At 36.8% G+C, this 21,254-nt stretch overlaps 1 protein-coding gene across 16 annotated transcripts in view; it reads right to left on the minus strand.

Annotated features, from left to right (window-relative positions):
- LOC131678358 (neuronal acetylcholine receptor subunit alpha-7) overlaps positions 1 to 21,254 on the minus strand; it is a 1,795,942-nt gene that overhangs the window by 478,999 nt on the left and 1,295,689 nt on the right. The gene's annotated exons all lie outside the window — the stretch shown is intronic.

Consider the following 21,254-nt stretch of genomic DNA (forward strand, 5'->3'; position numbering starts at 1 on the left):
AAATGTGCCAAAATCCAAAAAAGTGAATCGTAGTCAAATTTTTTTTTCGAGTTTGCATCAAATCTCGACGTTTCATGCACCTTGAACACATTTAGCATCAAAAATAAAAATTCTATTTTTAATTTTTCCTATAGTTTATATGAGAAATTTCTGTGTGGCCGCACTCTGAAACCCGTAATTCCGGAACCAGAATTCCGATCGATCCAAAATTCAATAGCAGCCGATGGGAAGGTTGCACCTTTCATTTGAGACTAAGTTTGGGCAAATCGGTCCAGCCATCTCTGAGAAAAATGAGTGACATTATTTGACACATACGCACATACATACACACACACACATACACACACATACACACACACATACAGACTTTTTCCGATCTCGACGAACTGAGTCGAATGGGATATGACACTCGGCCCTCCGGGCCGGGATTAGGTTGACGTTTTTCAGAGTGATTGCATAACCTTTCTATATGAGAAAGGCAAAAATGTGCCAAAATCCAAAAAAGTGAATCGTAGTCAAATTTTTTTTCGAGTTTGCATCAAATCTCGACGTTTCATGCACCTTGAACACATTTAGCATCAAAAACAAAAATTCTATTTTTAATTTTTCCTATAGTTTATATGAGAAATTTCTGTGTGGCCGCACTCTGAAACCCGTAATTCCGGAACCAGAATTCCGATCGATCCAAAATTCAATAGCAGCCGATGGGAAGGTTGCACCTTTCATTTGAGACTAAGTTTGGGCAAATCGGTCCAGCCATCTCTGAGAAAAATGAGTGACATTATTTGACACATACGCACATACATACACACACACACATACACACACACATACACACACATACATACATACACACACACATACAGACTTTTTCCGATCTCGACGAACTGAGTCGAATGGGATATGACACTCGGCCCTCCGGGCCGGGATTAGGTTGACGTTTTTCAGAGTGATTGCATAACCTTTCTATATGAGAAAGGCAAAAATGTGCCAAAATCCAAAAAAGTGAATCGTAGTCAAATTTTTTTTTCGAGTTTGCATCAAATCTCGACGTTTCATGCACCTTGAACACATTTAGCATCAAAAATAAAAATTCTATTTTTAATTTTTCCTATAGTTTATATGAGAAATTTCTGTGTGGCCGCACTCTGAAACCCGTAATTCCGGAACCAGAATTCCGATCGATCCAAAATTCAATAGCAGCCGATGGGAAGGTTGCACCTTTCATTTGAGACTAAGTTTGGGCAAATCGGTCCAGCCATCTCTGAGAAAAATGAGTGATATTATTTGACACATACGCACATACATACACACACACACACACACACACATACACACACACATACACACACATACATACATACACACACACACATACAGACTTTTTCCGATCTCGACGAACTGAGTCGAATGGGATATGACACTCGGCCCTCCGGGCCGGGATTAGGTTGACGTTTTTCAGAGTGATTGCATAACCTTTCTATATGAGAAAGGCAAAAATGTGCCAAAATCCAAAAAAGTGAATCGTAGTCAAATTTTTTTTTCGAGTTTGCATCAAATCTCGACGTTTCATGCACCTTGAACACATTTAGCATCAAAAATAAAAATTCTATTTTTAATTTTTCCTATAGTTTATATGAGAAATTTCTGTGTGGCCGCACTCTGAAACCCGTAATTCCGGAACCAGAATTCCGATCGATCCAAAATTCAATAGCAGCCGATGGGAAGGTTGCACCTTTCATTTGAGACTAAGTTTGGGCAAATCGGTCCAGCCATCTCTGAGAAAAATGAGTGACATTATTTGACACATACGCACATACATACACACACACACATACACACACATACACACACACATACAGACTTTTTCCGATCTCGACGAACTGAGTCGAATGGGATATGACACTCGGCCCTCCGGGCCGGGATTAGGTTGACGTTTTTCAGAGTGATTGCATAACCTTTCTATATGAGAAAGGCAAAAATGTGCCAAAATCCAAAAAAGTGAATCGTAGTCAAATTTTTTTTCGAGTTTGCATCAAATCTCGACGTTTCATGCACCTTGAACACATTTAGCATCAAAAACAAAAATTCTATTTTTAATTTTTCCTATAGTTTATATGAGAAATTTCTGTGTGGCCGCACTCTGAAACCCGTAATTCCGGAACCAGAATTCCGATCGATCCAAAATTCAATAGCAGCCGATGGGAAGGTTGCACCTTTCATTTGAGACTAAGTTTGGGCAAATCGGTCCAGCCATCTCTGAGAAAAATGAGTGACATTATTTGACACATACGCACATACATACACACACACACACATACACACACACATACACACACATACATACATACACACACACATACAGACTTTTTCCGATCTCGACGAACTGAGTCGAATGGGATATGACACTCGGCCCTCCGGGCCGGGATTAGGTTGACGTTTTTCAGAGTGATTGCATAACCTTTCTATATGAGAAAGGCAAAAATGTGCCAAAATCCAAAAAAGTGAATCGTAGTCAAATTTTTTTTTCGAGTTTGCATCAAATCTCGACGTTTCATGCACCTTGAACACATTTAGCATCAAAAATAAAAATTCTATTTTTAATTTTTCCTATAGTTTATATGAGAAATTTCTGTGTGGCCGCACTCTGAAACCCGTAATTCCGGAACCAGAATTCCGATCGATCCAAAATTCAATAGCAGCCGATGGGAAGGTTGCACCTTTCATTTGAGACTAAGTTTGGGCAAATCGGTCCAGCCATCTCTGAGAAAAATGAGTGACATTATTTGACACATACGCACATACATACACACACACACATACACACACACATACACACACACATACATACATACACACACACATACAGACTTTTTCCGATCTCGACGAACTGAGTCGAATGGGATATGACACTCGGCCCTCCGGGCCGGGATTAGGTTGACGTTTTTCAGAGTGATTGCATAACCTTTCTATATGAGAAAGGCAAAAATGTGCCAAAATCCAAAAAAGTGAATCGTAGTCAAATTTTTTTTTCGAGTTTGCATCAAATCTCGACGTTTCATGCACCTTGAACACATTTAGCATCAAAAATAAAAATTCTATTTTTAATTTTTCCTATAGTTTATATGAGAAATTTCTGTGTGGCCGCACTCTGAAACCCGTAATTCCGGAACCAGAATTCCGATCGATCCAAAATTCAATAGCAGCCGATGGGAAGGTTGCACCTTTCATTTGAGACTAAGTTTGGGCAAATCGGTCCAGCCATCTCTGAGAAAAATGAGTGACATTATTTGACACATACGCACATACATACACACACACACACATACACACACACATACACACACACATACATACATACACACACACATACAGACTTTTTCCGATCTCGACGAACTGAGTCGAATGGGATATGACACTCGGCCCTCCGGGCCGGGATTAGGTTGACGTTTTTCAGAGTGATTGCATAACCTTTCTATATGAGAAAGGCAAAAATGTGCCAAAATCCAAAACAGTGAATCGTAGTCAAATTTTTTTTTCGAGTTTGCATCAAATCTCGACGTTTCATGCACCTTGAACACATTTAGCATCAAAAATAAAAATTCTATTTTTAATTTTTCCTATAGTTTATATGAGAAATTTCTGTGTGGCCGCACTCTGAAACCCGTAATTCCGGAACCAGAATTCCGATCGATCCAAAATTCAATAGCAGCCGATGGGAAGGTTGCACCTTTCATTTGAGACTAAGTTTGGGCAAATCGGTCCAGCCATCTCTGAGAAAAATGAGTGATATTATTTGACACATACGCACATACATACACACACACACACACACACACATACACACACACATACACACACATACATACATACACACACACACATACAGACTTTTTCCGATCTCGACGAACTGAGTCGAATGGGATATGACACTCGGCCCTCCGGGCCGGGATTAGGTTGACGTTTTTCAGAGTGATTGCATAACCTTTCTATATGAGAAAGGCAAAAATGTGCCAAAATCCAAAAAAGTGAATCGTAGTCAAATTTTTTTTTCGAGTTTGCATCAAATCTCGACGTTTCATGCACCTTGAACACATTTAGCATCAAAAATAAAAATTCTATTTTTAATTTTTCCTATAGTTTATATGAGAAATTTCTGTGTGGCCGCACTCTGAAACCCGTAATTCCGGAACCAGAATTCCGATCGATCCAAAATTCAATAGCAGCCGATGGGAAGGTTGCACCTTTCATTTGAGACTAAGTTTGGGCAAATCGGTCCAGCCATCTCTGAGAAAAATGAGTGACATTATTTGACACATACGCACATACATACACAAACACATACACACACACATACACACACACATACATACATACACACACACATACAGACTTTTTCCGATCTCGACGAACTGAGTCGAATGGGATATGACACTCGGCCCTCCGGGCCGGGATTAGGTTGACGTTTTTCAGAGTGATTGCATAACCTTTCTATATGAGAAAGGCAAAAATGTGCCAAAATCCAAAAAAGTGAATCGTAGTCAAATTTTTTTTTCGAGTTTGCATCAAATCTCGACGTTTCATGCACCTTGAACACATTTAGCATCAAAAATAAAAATTCTATTTTTAATTTTTCCTATAGTTTATATGAGAAATTTCTGTGTGGCCGCACTCTGAAACCCGTAATTCCGGAACCAGAATTCCGATCGATCCAAAATTCAATAGCAGCCGATGGGAAGGTTGCACCTTTCATTTGAGACTAAGTTTGGGCAAATCGGTCCAGCCATCTCTGAGAAAAATGAGTGACATTATTTGACACATACGCACATACATACACACACACACACATACACACACATACACACACACATACATACATACACACACACATACAGACTTTTTCCGATCTCGACGAACTGAGTCGAATGAGATATGACACTCGGCCCTCCGGGCCGGGATTAGGTTGACGTTTTTCAGAGTGATTGCATAACCTTTCTATATGAGAAAGGCAAAAATGTGCCAAAATCCAAAAAAGTGAATCGTAGTCAAATTTTTTTTTCGAGTTTGCATCAAATCTCGACGTTTCATGCACCTTGAACACATTTAGCATCAAAAATAAAAATTCTATTTTTAATTTTTCCTATAGTTTATATGAGAAATTTCTGTGTGGCCGCACTCTGAAACCCGTAATTCCGGAACCAGAATTCCGATCGATCCAAAATTCAATAGCAGCCGATGGGAAGGTTGCACCTTTCATTTGAGACTAAGTTTGGGCAAATCGGTCCAGCCATCTCTGAGAAAAATGAGTGACATTATTTGACACATACGCACATACATACACACACACATACACACACACACATACACACACACATACATACATACACACACATACAGACTTTTTCCGATCTCGACGAACTGAGTCGAATGGGATATGACACTCGGCCCTCCGGGCCGGGATTAGGTTGACGTTTTTCAGAGTGATTGCATAACCTTTCTATATGAGAAAGGCAAAAATGTGCCAAAATCCAAAAAAGTGAATCGTAGTCAAATTTTTTTTTCGAGTTTGCATCAAATCTCGACGTTTCATGCACCTTGAACACATTTAGCATCAAAAATAAAAATTCTATTTTTAATTTTTCCTATAGTTTATATGAGAAATTTCTGTGTGGCCGCACTCTGAAACCCGTAATTCCGGAACCAGAATTCCGATCGATCCAAAATTCAATAGCAGCCGATGGGAAGGTTGCACCTTTCATTTGAGACTAAGTTTGGGCAAATCGGTCCAGCCATCTCTGAGAAAAATGAGTGACATTATTTGACACATACGCACATACATACACACACACACACATACACACACACATACATACATACACACACATACAGACTTTTTCCGATCTCGACGAACTGAGTCGAATGGGATATGACACTCGGCCCTCCGGGCCGGGATTGGGTTGACGTTTTTCAGAGTGATTGCATAACCTTTCTATATGAGAAAGGCAAAAATGTGCCAAAATCCAAAAAAGTGAATCGTAGTCAAATTTTTTTTTCGAGTTTGCATCAAATCTCGACGTTTCATGCACCTTGAACACATTTAGCATCAAAAATAAAAATTCTATTTTTAATTTTTCCTATAGTTTATATGAGAAATTTCTGTGTGGCCGCACTCTGAAACCCGTAATTCCGGAACCAGAATTCCGATCGATCCAAAATTCAATAGCAGCCGATGGGAAGGTTGCACCTTTCATTTGAGACTAAGTTTGGGCAAATCGGTCCAGCCATCTCTGAGAAAAATGAGTGACATTATTTGACACATACGCACATACATACACACACACACACACATACACACACACATACACACACACATACATACATACACACATACAGACTTTTTCCGATCTCGACGAACTGAGTCGAATGGGATATGACACTCGGCCCTCCGGGCCGGGATTAGGTTGACGTTTTTCAGAGTGATTGCATAACCTTTCTATATGAGAAAGGCAAAAATGTGCCAAAATCCAAAAAAGTGAATCGTAGTCAAATTTTTTTTTCGAGTTTGCATCAAATCTCGACGTTTCATGCACCTTGAACACATTTAGCATCAAAAATAAAAATTCTATTTTTAATTTTTCCTATAGTTTATATGAGAAATTTCTGTGTGGCCGCACTCTGAAACCCGTAATTCCGGAACCAGAATTGCGATCGATCCAAAATTCAATAGCAGCCGATGGGAAGGTTGCACCTTTCATTTGAGACTAAGTTTGGGCAAATCGGTCCAGCCATCTCTGAGAAAAATGAGTGACATTATTTGACACATACGCACATACATACACACACACACATACACACACATACACACACACATACATACATACACACACACATACAGACTTTTTCCGATCTCGACGAACTGAGTCGAATGGGATATGACACTCGGCCCTCCGGGCCGGGATTAGGTTGACGTTTTTCAGAGTGATTGCATAACCTTTCTATATGAGAAAGGCAAAAATGTAATCTCATGACTTTTAGCAGAAAACAAATCACGGCTTCCGTGTCAATTACATTAGGTAATCAAACCGTTCAGAAATGCGATAAAATAAAAGATTTAGGAGTTATCTTAGATAAAAAAATAAAATGTGTGGAACATTACAACACAATTGTTCATAGAGCTAGTAATATGCTTAATTTTATAAAGCGCTTTCGAGATCCTTACACAATTAAAACTCTTTACGTAGCATATGTTCGGTCTATTTCAGAATATTGTAGTATTGTTTGGTCACCATTCATAAAAAACACGAAGTGAGAATTGAGCCAATCCAAAAACAGTTTCTATTATATGCACTACGCAAGTTAAGATGGACAGAATTCCCTCTTCCATCTTATGAAGCACGTTTTATGTTGATAGATATTCAAACATTGAAAGAACGTCGGGACTATGCTATGATCTCGTTTCTAAACGATATCATCATGCAGCGTATTGACTCATCTTACATATTGTCAAAATTAAATTTATATGCTCCTACTCGTCAATTACGCAATAGAAATTTGTTCGCGATAGGTCATCACCGTACAGACTATGCTAAATTCGGACCACTAAACCAGATGATGGCTGTGTATAACGAGCATTGTGAAAGTATTGATCTTACCATGCCCCGAACAAGTTTAAAACAGTTTTTCAACTCTTTACGGCATCATAGTACATAGAAAAAGTTTACAGGATAGTATATTTGTATAATGTAGTCTACACTTGATTGACGAAATAAATAAATAAATAAAGGCTTTTTTGACTGATTCGTATCTACTTGCTCAACGGTCAGCCCTTTATAACCACCAAACATATCAGACAGTTCAAAATATACTACTGCACAATACAGAACTAATGTATTCACATCACAAATAAATTAGTGTTCGCGTTAATTTGCATGTTCGAACAATTCGCGTATTTCATTGCAAGTGCTCGAGAATCCCAGGTCTTTCGCGCGAATACTATCATTTTGTCAATTTCAATAGCAAACACAAATTTTAATTTAATAATTTCAAATACTTCATGAAGTTTTGGGTTTCGATCACTGAATCATGCAATCTAGGATGTACAAAACACAATAGTTCTTAAATAGGAAATAAAACCAAGTCTGGAAATACTCACTGTTGATTTTCTTTGAATAATGTCACTGCTAGTATCACTTTTTTCAAGAAAAAGCGTTGATTTCTTAGTTCTCAGTCGCGTTGGAAAGTTGAGTAAAGTATAAACTTCAAATCGATTCAAAAAACAAATCGATTTTTTTGGCTCAGTACAATATACATAACCCCTTTAGGAAAATTCAGTTTTCCCACCACAATGCATTTATTGAGGAATTTAGATATTTTATTAACAAAGCATCAGCAAAAATTCGTTTGTATGTCTATTTTATGGGCCATTTTTTCGCTTTCCCATTGATTTGGTTTGAGATTTCTACCACTGATGTTGTCCTATGCTGATTTGAGCGATTCTTTGAGTCCTGCCACTATCCCATGTAGTATGTGTTATCAAAAATATCGCGAAACATCAAGTTCTAAATGTTCTCAAACGACATAATATCCGAATAGAGTGATAAGAGTTATAAGAAATGTCTCATCACACAGTTAGGTGGATTAAAAGCGTTTTTTGCTTTCATCGGAGTATCGGTTTGAATCACAATTTGCTATGTGATCGCACGCCACCACCCGTAACTCCGGAACCGGAAGTCGGTTCGGGATAAAATTTCTATTGAGAAAGGCAAAAAGGTGTGAGATCGGCAAAGTCCCAAAAAGTTGAATTTTATAAAAAAATTTTTTTCGTGATAATATAAAATCTCGACGTTTCATGCATTTTAAAGATGTTTGGCATCAAAAATACGAATTCGATTTCTGAAATTTCATGGGGTCCCTTTGAATAAAATTTTGAGTTCCGGCTTATATGGGAATTTCATATGTGACCGGACGGTTCAGTCTATATTTCCTGAACCATATAAGCGATCCGTGAAAAATTTTATAGACATCTGTGGGGATAATATAGCTATCATTTGGGACTAAGTTTGTGAAAATCGGCCCAACCATTTCCGAGAAACTGATATGAGTTTGCAAGTTTTGAAAGATGGCTGCTTTTCCCGGGCACTTCCGGAACCGTCTATGGTGGTCAATGTAGTCAACGAAAGTTTGTTTGGCCGTCGGTGACCTAGAACTGCAAATTTAAGTTGTTTGAGAGACATTTTAGCGAAATTTTTACCTTTTTTGCTTTCATCGGAGTATCGGTTTTAATCACAATTTGCTATGTGATCCCACGCCACAACCCGTAACTTCGGAACCGGAAGTCGGTTCGAGATAAAATTCAATATCCATTTACGGGGACGTAACATCTTTCATTTGTGGCTAAGTTTGGTTGATTCGGTCTAGCCATCTCCGAGAAACCAATGTGACTGTTACTCTGAATTTGGATACTTCCGCCGGGGCTTCCGGAACCGATGATGGTGGCCAATGTGACCAAAAAGACTTTGAATGGCTGTTAGTGACCTAGTACTACAAATCGAAGCAGTTGTGGTCAGGGATGCCAAAGTTACTGGTAAACTACATTTTTTTCGGTATATTTACATTTGCACAAGCCGTACAGCCCGCTACAGCGACGCATCACTACAGCTCATGACAGAACGGTAGCCATACCGAGTACATTTTCCCGTAGAGCAGTAGAATACATTTTTGTTTTGCTGCTGTACTTCGACTGCTCGGTGAGAGTGTGGCGTAGGAAAGTTTGTTCTCTCGCTTTGTACATTTTTCTCTGCATAGTCAAAGGGAGATGCCCACACACGAAAGCGATGATGCCGGTCGTGGCGTAAACGAACCGCATTTATTGTAGTCGTTTTTGATTGAAAATATTGAATAGATTAAAAATATTAAAAAGTGTAAAATAAGGAAAGAGAAGCTGTACCGCCCGCGTCTGGTGACTGTACTGGGGGCAGTATTTCTTTGTCATGTTACTGCTTTGCTTACAGACTGCCGTACAGCACTGGGCGTCCTGCAATAGCGAACGGCAGCAGCGTCAAAAGAGAACTGAGAATGTAGGCAGAAAAAATACAGCCGCAGAAAGGGTAGGCATTTTGCATCCTTGGTTGTGGTTACATTTTGGAAATTTTTTTACCATTATACATTCATTGCAGAATTTATTAAACTCGACGTTTCCTACGTGATCGTACTGATCACCCTGTCATTCCGGAACCGGAAGCCGGATCCTTTAGAAATTCAATAGCAGCCTATGGGAACGTTGCACCTTTCATTTGGGACTAAGTTTGTGAAAATCGGTTCAGCCATCTCTGAGAAAAGTGAGTGAGATTGTGCTCGCGTGCACACACAGACGCACATACACACACATACAGACATACACACAGACATTTGCCGAACTCGACGAACTGAATCGAATGGTATATTTCACTCGTGCCTCCGTTAAACGGTCGGTTTCCAGAGCAATTGCAATACCTTTCTATTGAGAAAGGCAAAAAACATGCAAAAAAGGGCATGCAAAAACAGAATCCGGTGTACTTGCTATGTTATTAATAAGAAATTTCAACTACTCAATAAACATTAAATTTACTTTCACTTCTTATGCAAATAGAAATTCTGTTTGACTCAACACCATATATAAATTCAGCATCCTTGAAGAACAGCGTGCACAGTAGCGCATTACATTTTTTTTTAATTCTCAAAGGCTTCTCCTCTCATATTGTAACAAATGTCAAAGTAAGCTTAAATGCTAAATTTCATATCATTTGGACAATTCTAGACTTCCGCCCACTTCGCTTGAAATTTTTGAAATTGATTTCATGGAAAAATATGGAGGAAAAATAAATAACTTTTATTTATTTACTAGATGTAACCCGGTGTACTTCGCCACACCCATCGGGACTAACTAAACGAAATAGTTTAAATATATACAAAATAACAAATATATTCATTACAAACAAGAAACTTATTGTAATTCTCGCGGATAGACAATGTTCTTGGTTTGATCATCTAGAGCATCATAAAATAAATTGGTCGATTTTCCTACACACAATCGTTTGAAATCCGTTGGTATCATTCTAATTCGTGGTAGCATTACATCTTTTCCTTAATATTTTATAGTTAAAATGGTCGCCTTAATTGAATTCAATAGTTTCAATTGCAACACTTACGGTGGAAAGCCTGGTGAATCTACTGAATTAAAGAATTCAACTGGATAATTCATAGATTTTCCGAATTTCCATCGATTTTATTAAGGATGTAGTAGTGCATGAAATGGAAGTCAATATACGCAATCGATCAATTCTTCAACGGATTGTATTATTTTACAAAATCGTGTAGAAATGTGATGCAATTTGTTATTGCATCGATTAATATTTTCCCAATTCATATACCCAACATTTCCTTGGCGAATTGACCTACGATGGTGACTATAATAATTATTCAATAAAAGAATGCACATATTAGTGCCGAGTTCTGTTCTCAAAACAGTGATACGAAGTCCTTAAAGAATGTCAGTGGGGTGTGGGTAAGGTTAGTTCGGAGAAATGGCACATTTAAAAAAAAATGTTTTGGCGATACAGAGAGTGTTAGTATATTCATTCACTTTCCCTTGCACAATTGAACAATATTTCTTCTAGGGTTGTGGTACCGGTAATACCGGTACCGAAAAACCCGGGAATACCGACCCATTTTTGGTACCGTAATACCGGTACTGAACAAAAGCCAGTACCGGTATTTTCGGTCCCATACAATTTTTTTATGAAAATCTCTAAGGGGACCTGTTTCAAAATATCGATCTGCAAAATGACTGTTAATTATATTAATTACCTTCTTGATAAATAGTTGAGCTAACACCTTTGTGGGGGAATGAGGTAATGATAATAATTCTAAAAGTTAATCATTACTTGCTCCCGTTGTACTGAACGGTATGTTTAAATTCCTGTTTTATTGTGTCGAAATTAAATTTTAACGATCTTGTACTAAATTTCAAAATATTCACATCTAGCGCAAGAGACGTAAAAATTTGCTATGAATTTTTTCTTAGCAACATTCTGATTGGTTTCCATTATTCACTGGGTGGTGCGTAATAAGACTATGGTCTAAGTCATGTCTGTATTTGGTTTGCTCTTAAACCTTTATTTCTAAAAGAATGAACAGCGATTTAGTAGCTAACAATTTTAGACTTGAACTACTTCAAATGGGGCGATTTGTAATTATTGGTCATCGGAAAATTCAGCAAAACTCCATAGTTTACAGGAAAGCAAGGAGCCTTGGTATGGAGATCGAAACAAATTTACAGAAATGCAAGAGAGGAAATGCGAGCAACCTGCTCGGATTTACTGCCCTTCTCGCTTTGATTTACTGTTGTTAATAGGGTTTCTTACATTTACCGTCTGTTGAACTCGACAAACGTCGCACCGCTTAGCAGTTAATGATTTCAAAGTGACTTAGATTTCGAAATAAAAGAAGGTGCCGCATACGAAATATATCTTCTGCTGAAATGAGTCATGCCATTCCGAAGCAATTAAAAACAATAAACATGTTTTTTTGATCAGCACAAATCAATCATCTGAGAATAAGGTCATCAGTTCGAGTATTCAATTTCACTTTGAAGCTTTTTTCGATTTTTTAAAAAAAAAACCGATTTAATCCACCTAGCAGTGAGATGAGACATTTCTTACACATTTCACTATTGGATTAGTTTACAGAACTCACGAGAAGTATGCACCCAACTAGAGGTGGGATGAAAACAGTTTCTAGACATGCACGAATAAAATCTCAAATAAACTGAATAAATTATAAAAATCAACAAAACGAACGAAATAAAAAAGTAAAGCAAAAAATGAAATAATAGGTTTTTAAATTCATAAAATGAGTAGAAAAAATAATGTAAATCAAAATTATAATATACACGAATCAAATTAGATTAGGTTATTAAATAAAAATTAAGATTATACTTAGATATAGTTATAAGATTAATAGAATAAATTGACTCATACTAACAAATTGAATGAAATAAAACGAATAACTGAACATGAAATGCATAAAATTAAAGATATGAATCAAATGAATAAAATGAATCAAATTATTCAAATGAATCAAATGAATCAAATGAATCAAACGAATGAAATGAATCAAATGAATCAAATGAATCAAACGAATCAAATGAATCAAATGAATCAAACGAATGAAATGAATCAAATGAATCAAATGAATCAAATGAATCAAATGAATCAAATGAATCAAATGAATCAAATGAATCAAACGAATCAAATGAATCAAATGAATCAAATGAATCAAATGAATCAAATGAATCAAATGAATCAAATGAATCAAATGAATCAAATGAATCAAATGAATCAAATGAATCAAATGAATCAAATGAATCAACTGAATCAAATGAATCAAATGAATCAAATGAATCAAATGAATCAAATGAATCAAATGAATCAAACGAATCAAACGAATCAAATGAATCGAATGAATCAATGAATCAAATGAATCACACGAACCAAATGAATCAAATGAATCACATGAATCACATGAATAACAAGAATCAAATTAATCAAATGAATCAAATTGATTTAATTCATCCAGTGAATACAATGAATCAAATTAATGAAATGGATCAAATGAATAAAAAGAATGGATGAACAAAATGAATAAAGTAAAAAAATAAATGAAATGCATAAATAAAACAAACGAATCAAATAAACAAAATGAGCTGAAGTGATAAAATGAATAAAAAGAAGAAAATTAGCTGAATTAAATGCATTGATTTAAATTAAAAATTGAAGAATGGTAAAAGGTTATAAATTAATATAAAGAAATAAATTGAACCAAATAAATTATTTGGAAGAAAAGATTGAAACTGAAAAATAGTCAGATTATTAAAATGAAGAAACTGAACAAAATGATTAAACTGGAAAAAATGAATAAAATGCATACAATGAAAACAATGAATAAAATAAGTTAAATGAGTTATGAGTAAAATGCACAAAAAGAATAAACTGATCAGAGTGAATCCAAAGAATGAAACGAATAAAATAAGTAAAATGAACGCAGATGAACAAAACGAATAAAAAGATGCTGAATGAAATAATTAATTAAAATGAAATGGTCATATATTTGAAGCTAAAAATATTTTTGAATTAAGAAAATGAATAAACCAATCCGGTACGAATTTGAGAACCATTGCATCAAAAAGTTTTGAAATGTTTTTGAAAATCCCATCTTCTGAGAAAAGGCTAATAAATATGCAATGGACTTTCTAGGGCTTCCATCTTTTTTTGGTTATATTCTTTTTGTTTTCATGCTTCTTTACTTGACGGCGTCGTTTTAAGATTATCTGGTGTTTCTACCTTATTGTTGGACCATATTTATTTATCAGGAACCTGGAACGCTCAATTTGCTTTAGAATTCGAAGTTTACTTTTTGGTCATATATTCCCGAAAAAAAGATTTATGTACAAAATAGAATTTACTGGTCTAGTATTTTAACGCGCAATTGAATATAGTAAAGTGAGACAAGGTCACATGTGCTTTCAAGCCCCTTGAACAGAGAACGACAGGGAGAAGGCGATTCGTGAATGAGACAGGTAGATATTTCAAAATTTTTATTTGCATTGAAGTAAATAGTGTGAAATGTCTAGGCTATGTCGATAGCATAAAAGCCGTGCATTCAGTTGATTGCAATGCAGTCTCTTTCAATTCATCCTTATAGCTTTCATATTGTTTCGTTCGGAATTCTCGTACAGGAAATATGGATAAATAAGTCCTATACAGACCAATACTGTGAAAAGGAAATGGTTCAAACTACTCAGTATATCCAGATATGGACGACCATTAGTTAGAAGACACATTGTAGTTGCATCCCCCATCGAGAGTGGGTACTTTGGGAGACTTCTTTTCCTGGATCTGGTTTGTGGATATTTTTGGTCTTTGATCCGTTATTTTTCATGAAAGTTCGTACCAATACAACGAATGTGCAGCTGATACAACTCATGGTTCATTCGCCTGCGCAACGTTCCGTCTTCCATCTGCAACACTTTTCGTTCGAAAACTCCAAGGGTGCGTTGGTCCTCCACGAGCATAGTCCAGGTCTCGTGGCCGTAGAGGACCACCGATCTAATCAGCGTCTTGTAGATAATCAACTTCGTGCTGCGGCGAATTTTTTTCGACCGGAGCGTCCTTCGGAGTCAAAAGTAGGCACGATTTCCCGCCAAGATCCCTCTCTGAATTTCTCTGCTGTTATCATTGTCGTCGGTTACCAGTGAGCCCGAATACATGAATTCGTCGACCATCTCGATTTCGTCACCGTCAATCCGAACTCGGGTGGGAGGTTCACATTGTCGTCTCTAGAACCTCTTCCTCTCATGTATTTTGTCTTCGAAACGTTGATGGCAAGACCAATCCGGCTGGCTTCAGCTTTCAGTCTTTGAGCATATATTTCATTCAGAATTCAATAGAGATACGAATAGTTTAAATATCGCACGTGGAATGTCTCTTTTGAAAATTTTCATCGTCAAACTTTCATATTACCCAGTTACGCCAAATATTTTTCGGATATAGCCATGAATTTCGTTAATTATAGTGTAGATACAGGCTTTGAATACAATTGAATTAAAATTGAGTTGATGTAGCAGCAGACAAAAAATAGTTTTGTTTTCTCAAACCTTCGCAATTACAATTAATAAATATTTCAGATTGGCAGAAGATCTTATCACACAACTTAGAAATGGATACAGAAATAGCTAGATAGATGCGATAGAAGAGAGAGAGAGAGAGAGAGAGAGAGAGAGAGAGAGAGAGAGAGAGAGAGAGATGGGTGGGGGGGGGGGGCGTGTGAGGAATGGCAAATGATGGTTAATGCAGTGACATTATTTTTATAGGTATATTATTATGATATATTGATTCCTTTCATTCTAGTCATAATTAATGTGAGTAGTAATTTTTGCGCCATAACCAGTATAATCTAAATCTTGGAAAAGAGCTAGATTTTTGGGCTTCAAACATACAGTTGCTTTCGGTGACGCCACGAGTATAATTATATGAGAAATCTTTTATCTCACTACTAGGTGAATTACTTGTTGATCTGTGTATTGATATAACATTCAATATTTACCTCATGATTGAACGCAATGCCTAATCCAAGGGATAAATACTAGAACTCACTGTTTCTTTACCAACACATTATTTTGTGTTTGAAGTGAACTTATATATATTGATTTTTGAGAAATAGTTAATTTATTATAAAGGTAATTCACAAAATGTTCTCAACATCGAATTCGTTGAATCACGTAGATGTGTTTTCATACCCCGATATTCAAAATCGGTTTAGTTTTGCCCCTAAAACACCAGTAAAGCAATACTCTGTATGAAACAATCTCATTTTTAGCTAGGGGGCCGTACACAAATGACGTAGCTTTTTTTCAGCTATTTTTGACCCCTCCCTCCCCCCTCGTAGCATTTGGTCACAAAATTCTAACCTCCCCCTCGTAAATAACGTAGCATTTACCTACCCCCTCCCTCTCGTCCCATGCACAGCGCCCGGGTGATGAAAAAAAAATTACATGCTTTTCAATTATTTTAAATACATGTCCTTTCGAAATGTTTGACGACTTTTATCAACAATTTCATTATAATAGCAAATTACGTGCAAAATGAGCCCATTTCATCATAAATATAGTGTTGATAGTTTTGTTTTGAATTTTATATGTCAAGGGGAGCATGAAGAGAAGTTTTCTCAATCCTGTAGCTGCCAATGATTCTAAGAAGCATACGTTCATCTAAATCACTAAATTTAGTTTGGTTGATTCCGAAGTGAAAATTTAATTCAGCTTCCAAACTAAGTCTACTAGTTAGCAACATCACCTAACTAATGTAGCAAGTTAAATCCGCATACAAAATCTTTTCGTATTTTTGCGAACTTGAAATTGAAATTCTGCGAATCGTAAAATTTACCTCGTGAAAAACCGCATCAAAAGTAACTTGTTTGAATTTAAATTCATTTCTCTTGGGAATGGAGGATCATCAAATTGTTTTCTCTAAACAATGGGTTTTAAACATAATGCTACGTCGCACAACTTCTGACCATACCCTCCCCCTCGTCACACTTCGTCACAAATTTGGTATACCCTCCCTACCCCCCAAAATGCTACGTCATTTATGCATGGCCCCTAGTGGAAATTGGTAAGCATGGACTAAAAATACAAAATGTTTAATATCTCCGCCGCTCGTGCACGGATTTAGACAATCTATAGCTTGTTAGAAAGGTATTTTAACAAGCTTTCTTTTCATGTGCAGTTTGTTGGACAATATTGTAATGTTCAAAAGTTATTCGCCAAAAACCTGCTGCGTTCTGACAAAATCGCCCATATTTCAGAGAGTAAACAACATATCGAAAATCAAAAATAATAGTGTCAAATGGCAACGTTAAGCCTTTCATTTGAAACTAATATCATAAAAATCGGTTCAGCCATTGCTGAGATAATTACATGACATTTTGTACATACATACATACACACATACACACATACACACACACATACAGACATTGTCTCAATTTGTCGAGCTGAGTCGATTGGTATATGAGACTCGGCCCTCCGGGCCTCGGAAAAAGTTTTCAAAGTTTGAGCGAATCCTATACATTTCTTTTGTAAGAAATGTAAATATTCGTGTACCGGTACTTTATCGATATTACCGGTACTGAGGGCTTCAGTACCGTAGTACCGGTTCTCGCCAAAAAGGGTCGGTACTGCGAACCCTAATTTCTTCAAATATCATAGCAAAATACTAAGAATCTCCGGAGTTTTGCGGTTTTCATCATAACTCAAAATATATCGGAAAATATATATTTTCAAGATTTGCACAGTTCTTCTACACAATCCAATGTATTGATTGAAGCTTTTTGCCTTTCTCATATAGAAAGTTTATGCAACCACTCTGAAAATCGTTAACCTAATCCCGGCGCGGATGGCCGAGTACTCAGGCTTTATTTAAAGTATTATTTTTTATATGTGCAGTTGTTGTAATTCATTTTATAAAAAAATATTTAAGATATTCGATTTATAGGAAATTTAGGAATAAGAATACCAATAGTATGTGTATGTTTTAATGTAGCTAAGTTAGCTTTAGGTAGAATACCATTTTAGCGGGATTTTATTCTAAAGATTTAATATTAGAAATAGTAAGAATATCATATTTAATTTGTTTTTTCTTTTTTTCTGCTTAATATTCTTTTCGATTAGTATATTATTTAATGACAGGAGAATATAATGGAACTTCTTTAAATATATTAAAAGAAAATAGATGAACATTAATTTTTGGTATTTTTTGATTAATATTAATATTAATATTAATATTATTGAGGTAAGACAATTGAATCGACTAATATTTTATAATCCAGTAATAGTTTGTTTACCTTTTACAACAATTTTTTTAATTATGCAAATCCCCAAAGGGAAAATTTTGGACGATGCCAATTTTTTTTGTGCATAAGGGCACATACCTTACATAAAGTACGGTTTTTTGTTTTAGTGTTTCGGATTCTCCTCGTCAGTAACTAGCACCAACTGGGTGTCTAGTTAGACGATGTATCTAAGCTAGTACCCAAATTAGCACTAGTTAGACACTAAAATCCAAAAAGTCACACGTCTTGTGTGAACACTAAACAACTGGCTTATACCGAGTGATGTCTCGATAGTAAGTACAGAAGTTCTGTTTGCCGACGAAGAATATGAACCGAAACTGTCTTGTGGTTTGAAGACCCAAACGCCTGAAATTATGCAAATCCCCAAAGGGAAAATTTTGGACGACGCAAAAAAAAAAAAAATTCCCTTTGGGGATTTGCATAATTTCAGGCGTTTGGGTCTTCAAACCACAAGACAGTTTCGGTTCATATTCTTCGTCGGCAAACAGAACTTCTGTGCTTACTATCGAGACATCACTCGGTATAAGCCAGTTGTTTAGTGTTCACACAAGACGTGTGACTTTTTGGATTTTAGTGTCTAACTAGTGCTAATTTGGGTACTAGCTTAGATACATCGTCTAACTAGACACCCAGTTGGTGCTAGTTACTGACGAGGAGAATCCGAAACACTAAAACAAAAAACCGTACTTTATGTAAGGTATGTGCCCTTATGCACAAAAAAATTTGGCATCGTCCAAAATTTTCCCTTTGGGGATTTGCATAATTTCAGGCGTTTGGGTCTTCAAACCACAAGACAGTTTCGGTTCATATTCTTCGTCGGCAAACAGAACTTCTGCGCTTACTATCGAGACATCACTCGGTATAAGCCAGTTGTTTAGTGTTCACACAAGACGTGTGACTTTTTGGATTTTAGTGTCTAACTAGTGCTAATTTGGGTACTAGCTTAGATACATCGTCTAACTAGACACCCAGTTGGTGCTAGTTACTGACGAGGAGAATCCGAAACACTAAAACAAAAAACCGTACTTTATGTAAGGTATGTGCCCTTATGCACAAAAAAATTTGGCATCGTCCAAAATTTTCCCTTTGGGGATTTGCATAATTTCAGGCGTTTGGGTCTTCAAACCACAAGTCAGTTTCGGTTCATATTCTTCATCGGCAAACAGAACTTCTGTGCTTACTATCGAGACATCCCTCGGTATAAGCCAGTTGTTTAGTGTTCACACAAGACGTGTGACTTTTTGGATTTTAGTGTCTAACTAGTGCTAATTTGGGTACTAGCTTAGATACATCGTCTAACTAGACACCCAGTTGGTGCTAGTTACTGACGAGGAGAATCCGAAACACTAAAACAAAAAACCGTACTTTATGTAAGGTATGTGCCCTTATGCACAAAAAAATTTGGCATCGTCCAAAATTTTCCCTTTGGGGATTTGCATAATTTCAGGCGTTTGGGTCTTCAAACCACAAGACAGTTTCGGTTCATATTCTTCGTCGGCAAACAGAACTTCTGTGCTTACTATCGAGACATCACTCGGTATAAGCCAGTTGTTTAGTGTTCACACAAGACGTGTGACTTTTTGGATTTTAGTGTCTAACTAGTGCTAATTTGGGTACTAGCTTAGATACATCGTTCAACTAGACACCCAGTTGGTGCTAGTTAATGACGAGGAGAATCCGAAACACTAAAACAAAAAACCGTACTTTATGTAAGGTATGTGCCCTTATGCACAAAAAAATTTGGCATCGTCCAAAATTTTCCCTTTGGGGATTTGCATAATTTCAGGCGTTTGGGTCTTCAAACCACAAGACAGTTTCGGTTCATATTCTTCATCGGCAAACAGAACTTCTGTGCTTACTATCGAGACATCCCTCGGTATAAGCCAGTTGTTTAGTGTTCACACAAGACGTGTGACTTTTTGGATTTTAGTGTCTAACTAGTGCTAATTTGGGTACTAGCTTAGATACATCGTCTAACTAGACACCCAGTTGGTGCTAGTTACTGACGAGGAGAATCCGAAACACTAAAACAAAAAACCGTACTTTATGTAAGGTATGTGCCCTTATGCACAAAAAAATTTGGCATCGTCCAAAATTTTCCCTTTGGGGATTTGCATAATTTCAGGCGTTTGGGTCTTCAAACCACAAGACAGTTTCGGTTCATATTCTTCGTCGGCAAACAGAACTTCTGTGCTTACTATCGAGACATCACTCGGTATAAGCCAGTTGTTTAGTGTTCACACAAGACGTGTGACTTTTTGGATTTTAGTGTCTAACTAGTGCTAATTTGGGTACTAGCTTAGATACATCGTCTAACTAGACACCCAGTTGGTGCTAGTTACTGACGAGGAGAATCCGAAACACTAAAACAAAAAACCGTAATTTTTTTAACATTATTAGTTCGTATATTAGGTGGATTATTTGGTTATTTAATTAGGGTGACCATACGTCCTGGTTTCCCAGGACATGTCCTGTTTTTTCACTGACTGTCCTGGGAAGCCTAGGAAAACGCTTGATTTGTCCTGGCTTTTTGTCCTGTAAGCCTAAAATATTTTTCTTTACTGAGTCTTCGCTTTATTTTCTCTGGTTCAGATCGCTGTTATGACCGATCGCAACCATAATTGCAACGTAAATTCACCTCAAGCAAAATGCGACACCGTGATAAGCATAACAGTCCCATATGTATAGAAAATCGATAGTAAATGGGACTCTTATGCGTATCACGGCAGTGTGATCCGTTTTCAAGGAAATTTGGCAGCCGAACAAATCGAAATGGTTCCAGTTGTGGACCAATCTCTGGCCGATGA

Source organism: Topomyia yanbarensis, chromosome 2 (genome assembly GCF_030247195.1).
Source record: "Topomyia yanbarensis strain Yona2022 chromosome 2, ASM3024719v1, whole genome shotgun sequence".
NCBI lineage: Eukaryota > Metazoa > Arthropoda > Insecta > Diptera > Culicidae > Topomyia > Topomyia yanbarensis.